Raw genomic sequence first — 5,846 nt, 5'->3', positions numbered from 1 at the left:
TGATGCCATTTCTTAAATCAATATTTGATATAATAATGTAATATTAGAAGAAAAAAAGAAAGAAAGAGAGAGAGAGAGATTTTGAAGTTGCGGAAGGGGGGCCGAAGGCTTCCCCTTGCACCCTTCGCGCGCGCGCGCGTCTGTGTGTGTGTGTATGTGTGTATGCCTATATTCCTTCTTAAATATACATGATGTCGTAAAATTATATTCTATTCCTGAAACTTTTTTTGTTAATAACTATTTAACAAATAATAATATGTGGCTAAAACCTTCTGAAAGTTATTCAGAAGGATGATCTTGAAATGTAAACACAAAAATATAAACATATTTAGAAAGTAACGAAAAGATGATACAACTAAGTAAACTTCAAAATTGCATATCTCAGGAACGAAGAGACAGCGCCACAAAATTAGAACAGTGTATTAAGAATGTGTCTTCTACAACATATGTAAAAATAAAAATTTTTCGAGCTGTGTGACGTAAAATAAACATTTACCAAATAAATCAATAGTTTTAATACGCGCAAGTGCTGTAATGCAAAATGCATATTACGATTATGAAAATCGATTATTGTTATGATGAATAAACGCAATGGGCGCGGCTTGATAAAGAAATATAAGAAATATAGACAATTAATGTTAGTTTGTAATACTCGACGATCATGGTAACTACTATTCAACAAGCTTTGCGTCCTTTTTTAATTATATACTTTATTACGGGATTGAATTTCTATCCTATGAAACAATCATCATCTAAGATTCCATGGACTAAATACTTAAGTATCTTATATTCTCTAATAATTTTGACTGTCTATGCTTGTGTTTATAACTACACAGTAAAACTCGAGATATTAAATCCATCCATAATACAGTTGATTGCAATCATCAGTTACAACATTACTATTGTATCTACAATTACGAGTATCTATTATCAAGAGGTACAAGAGAGCATATTTTTAGTACACATACATTTTTATTATATAAAATATAATAATAATTAAATTTATCTATATATTATACATATAAATATCAATTACAGTAATTGATAATTTAAAAAATTTAATATGCAATAATCTTTCAAAAATTCTTTTAAAACTGTAATTTTCAAGGTTTTTTAATTATTTGTGCATAATAATGTATTGTAATAATAATTATGTTTTGTATAATATGAAAAAATGATACACATTTAAAGATACATTTTAAAACGTCGTCTAAATATCCTAAATTGTTTTAGAAATTTGCAATGTGCATGAAAAGGCTTGCTGCAATAAATGATACTTTGGAACAATTGGGCACTCCGCAGACTTATCGAAAGCTGCACATGTATTCGAAACAATTAGTAATTGGATGGATTGTATGGACTCTCATTGTGAACTTTTATTTTGTATCATGGGAGCTGAATATAACAGAAATTACCTGGGCATTATTTCTATCTTGCATACTAAACTATTGTTCGCGAATTAATGTATTCATAGATTTATTATTTATTTTTGTTTTATGGTTGGTATTTATATATATTCATATACAATATTACGTATAAGCATATATATAATCAAACTAATAGATATCTTGTATTTTTATTTAGACACATTTTATATCTACATAAAGTCTGTTAGTCTCTCTCTCTCTCTCTCTTGCAAAATTTTACTTCATTATTATAAGAAAATGTATTTATCATTAAAAAATGATATTTTCTATTATTTTTAATAAAAACTTAAAAAAATTCCTTCTAATTAATATATAATCTTTTCACAATATCTACAATACATATATAATGTTTTTAGATATAAAATTAAAAATTAAAAGATTTATCAAAAATTAAAAATTAATAAGATATTTATTATATGACATAGGTATATTGGTACTAGATTTGACAAAATAAACGAGCATATGCAATATCTATCGAACGAGAAGCACGTACCGAAGTATAAATGGAAAAAACCTGTAATTACTCTTCAATATGTTATTTGCACTGATGATTATAAGCGAACATTGTGGACCTTAATGTAAAAATGCTATATTTTGATCCATCTAATGTTAATTAAAATCTAATATTAATTAGAATAAAATATAAACTCTATATTTATAAAATATAACACAATATTTATAAAGATTATCAATAATAAAAATTTTTTATAAGTTTTATAACATGTGAAAATAATTCTTATGCTTATTTGTATAATAAAATATGTTTCTTAACAGGCATCTTCATTTAGAATTATGCCGCATTGCTCGCCAATTTAACTCAATATTCGGAATGCAAGTGACTTCTTTAATGGTATCTTATATTGTAAACGTAACATTCATATGTGCTTATTTAAATATATCTGTAATGGATCGAAAGACATCATCTCCCTTATCGTTCTATAAATGGTTTGGTATATGGTGCTGGACCTCGATCGTTGTAATAAGACTTTATATAATAAATTATATTTGCGAATGTGTTAAGATTAAGGTAAAACTATGCAAACCTCAATAAAATATATATTAAATTAATATAATAAAAGTTAAATGTATATTCCATAATATTAAATTCGAAATTTTAGGCTAGAAGAATTGATAGAATATTTCATCAACTAACAAATATTATCCAATACGCTGACGTTTGGAAAGAGGTAAGCAATGTATGAAAAATAAGTGAGATAAAATTAAAATAATGATTATTTATCTACAGATTAATCAGTTTATTTTGCAAGCAATGCAACATCCGTTAAAATTTACTGGAATGGGTCTCTTCTATTTTGGCTTTGATTTCCTTCGAAAGGTTCACTTTCATAGACTTTCTTTCACTATTTCATTTTTGTGCCATATATTAAATAATTAAATTGTATTATTAAATTAAGGAAGTAAATTTTGTGAATTGATCTAATGTTGTTTCCAAAATTCTTATATTACTATCTTTTCACTACATACTTTCTTTTCTTGTTCAATTTTTAATTTATTACATTTTAATATATTATTATTTATATGTACAGCAAGACTTTTAATTGACATGTTTTTTTTAGCTTTGCACAACAATTTTAATGTATGTGATTATTATGATACAAATGAAAGTACGTCTTTTTTAAATATGTTATAATTTCTTTTTAAAGAAGACAATAATTGGCATGTCATCAAGTAACATTGTCATAATATATTGTAGGATATTTTGTTGTCAGGATATGAAATGGAATAGAATACTTTTTAAGACAAATAACTGATATTTATTTGTTGAATTACAAGATTAATACGAACAAAGAGAGACGCTTGTCTAACACACATCTTTACGCTCTCGCAACGACACAGAGACTGCTCGTATCGCGGACCGAAAAATGCCTGGGCGACCTATCTGCTTGTACCTCAAGTGGTGGTCTATCTGTTTATCGGATGGTCTATCTGTTTATCTCTAGAAAAATACTCGAACACTTGAGCAGCCCTACGGATTCACTTTCCTTCAATATTAAGATTATTATGTATGTAATTATATCAAGATTAACTATCATTTAGTTGTATAAACTTATATATCATGGCATAATACTTTATTTGACAAACCAATCATGTAACTATATAATATTAAACATAAATATCGTATACAGGATTCTTTGAAAAATTTATAAATGTTTTGAAATGTTATATATGTAAAATATAAACGAATATAAATAAAAATATAAATTTATAAATATAAATATATTTATGTAATATATAGACTTAAAAATATTAAAAATAAGAATTGTAAACGTTTTAGAATAATTGGAAAATATAATTAATAACAATCAAAATAAAATAAAGATAGGAAGGCTAAACCACTGCGTTGAGGTGGACGTGGCGTATAGAAAGGTAAAAAATTGACTTATCAGCTTCCAAACCTACAATTGCAAGGATGCTATTGCTGGATTTTGAACATTCCATTCAATTTACGAGGTATGCAACATAATTTTAAATGAAGATGCCTGTTAACAAATTTTGTCATATAAAAATTGAGCATTTTAAATGAGAAATGGTTATGATAATTTTTCGTAAAGTTCATAAAGTTAAGTTTGTATTGAATCACAGATCTATGCAAATAGGTAAGTATACCGCATTAAGCATCATAACACTCGCTTATCGTAATTATCAGTACGTGCGATATATCGATAAACGATGACTCCTTTCTTCTTCTTCAAACGATGACTAGTTTCTTTCATTTATTCCTCAATCCATACTATTCTTTCACGTAGATATTGCATATGCTCGTTTATCTTGTCAACTCTATTATTTATATAGTTATATTATAAAAAAATGCTTTAGAAATAATAAAATTTTCTATTTTTTTATTAGAAGACATATCAACATTTATTTTAAAAAGAAAAGTAATCTAATATATCAATTATTTTTATATTTATACTGTTATATAATAATATACTATATTTATCATCAGAAAAACTTTTTAAATGTTTAGTAAAAGTATTGAAAGAATTATTTATTTTCTCTCATGATTATATTTCATTACTTATTAAGAAGGAAAATTGAAAAAATAGCTTTATACATTTAATATATTAAAAATAAAAATTAATGACAAATGTATAGATACATAGTTATATTTAATTTTTTTAAGTAAATAAATATAATTAATATACAAATTAGAACTACAATTATAATATTTCTGATAAATATTAGATCCATGAGTAAATTGACGTGAAGACAATAATTATATAGATGAGATAAAACAAATATCCAATAAGAAATTTTTTCTCTGTTCCTAATGTATCGTATAAATTCAAAACAAAAGTGTGAATAATCCACACAATCACCATTCTATTAAACAGTTCACATATGCATCTTTTGATATATCTTTGAAGTTCCTAACTCTTCCAAAGTATTGTCCACAGTAGCAAGTTTTCTCATAAATATTTGAAATTTCTAAAATAATAGATAACGATTTGAAAAGATATGTACGATGCTATCATCGTTTATAATATAAAATACATAGATTCTGTAAAAAAATGTTTATAAAATAGAATATAACAATATCAGATTCTATGTTAAAAATTATGAAAGCGTAATAATTTTACCATACTAAAATATTATAATTAATATAAGTCTAAATATGTATACATAATTATATATAACACAATTAAATAAAAAATATACATAAATATATATCTTATCATGATATATATATATATCTACAATTCTAATAATATATATATATATATATATATATATATATATATATATTAAGAATTGTAGATATATTTGCGATTATCATATTAATTCCCATATTAATTATTATAATATTAGTCCGAAATATTGATATCAGTGAATAAGAACTCATTCCACAGTATAAAAAATACCAATAAATAAACCATATTGTTAAAGAATACAGAATACTTAAGTATGTAATCCACTTAATCTTCGGTCTAGATTTTTTTAGAGGATAGACACCTAAACAGGCAATAAAACACATAATGAAAAGAGATCGTACTGCCTGTTGGATCGTGGTCATCATTGTCACTGAAAAATAACACTGTCAATTTAATAAAACTCATGTATGGTATTTATACGCGTTGCAATTATAACAATTTAATGTTATTAATTTTTCCACCATCATAATACATGTTTTTTTCCAGCACTGACGCATATTAAGATAATCGATTCGCTCTGTTAAAAAGATGATTTATTATTAAACGTGTAATTAAAACTAATTTTATAATAAAATAATAGTATAATTATGATAAGAAAGAAACAAAGAAAAAGATTTATTTGTAAAGTATGTGAAAATATAAAAAGTAGTTTCATTAAAGTGAAATATACATATCATTACAACATAGAAGTGTATAAGATTTTATGATAAGCCTTTTAAGTTAGACTATGTTAAAATGATCTATA

Source organism: Camponotus floridanus, unplaced genomic scaffold (genome assembly GCF_003227725.1).
Source record: "Camponotus floridanus strain SB8 unplaced genomic scaffold, Cflo_v7.5 scaffold298, whole genome shotgun sequence".
Taxonomy (NCBI): Eukaryota; Metazoa; Arthropoda; class Insecta; order Hymenoptera; family Formicidae; genus Camponotus; species Camponotus floridanus.
Note: the sequence above shows the minus strand (reverse complement) of the source record.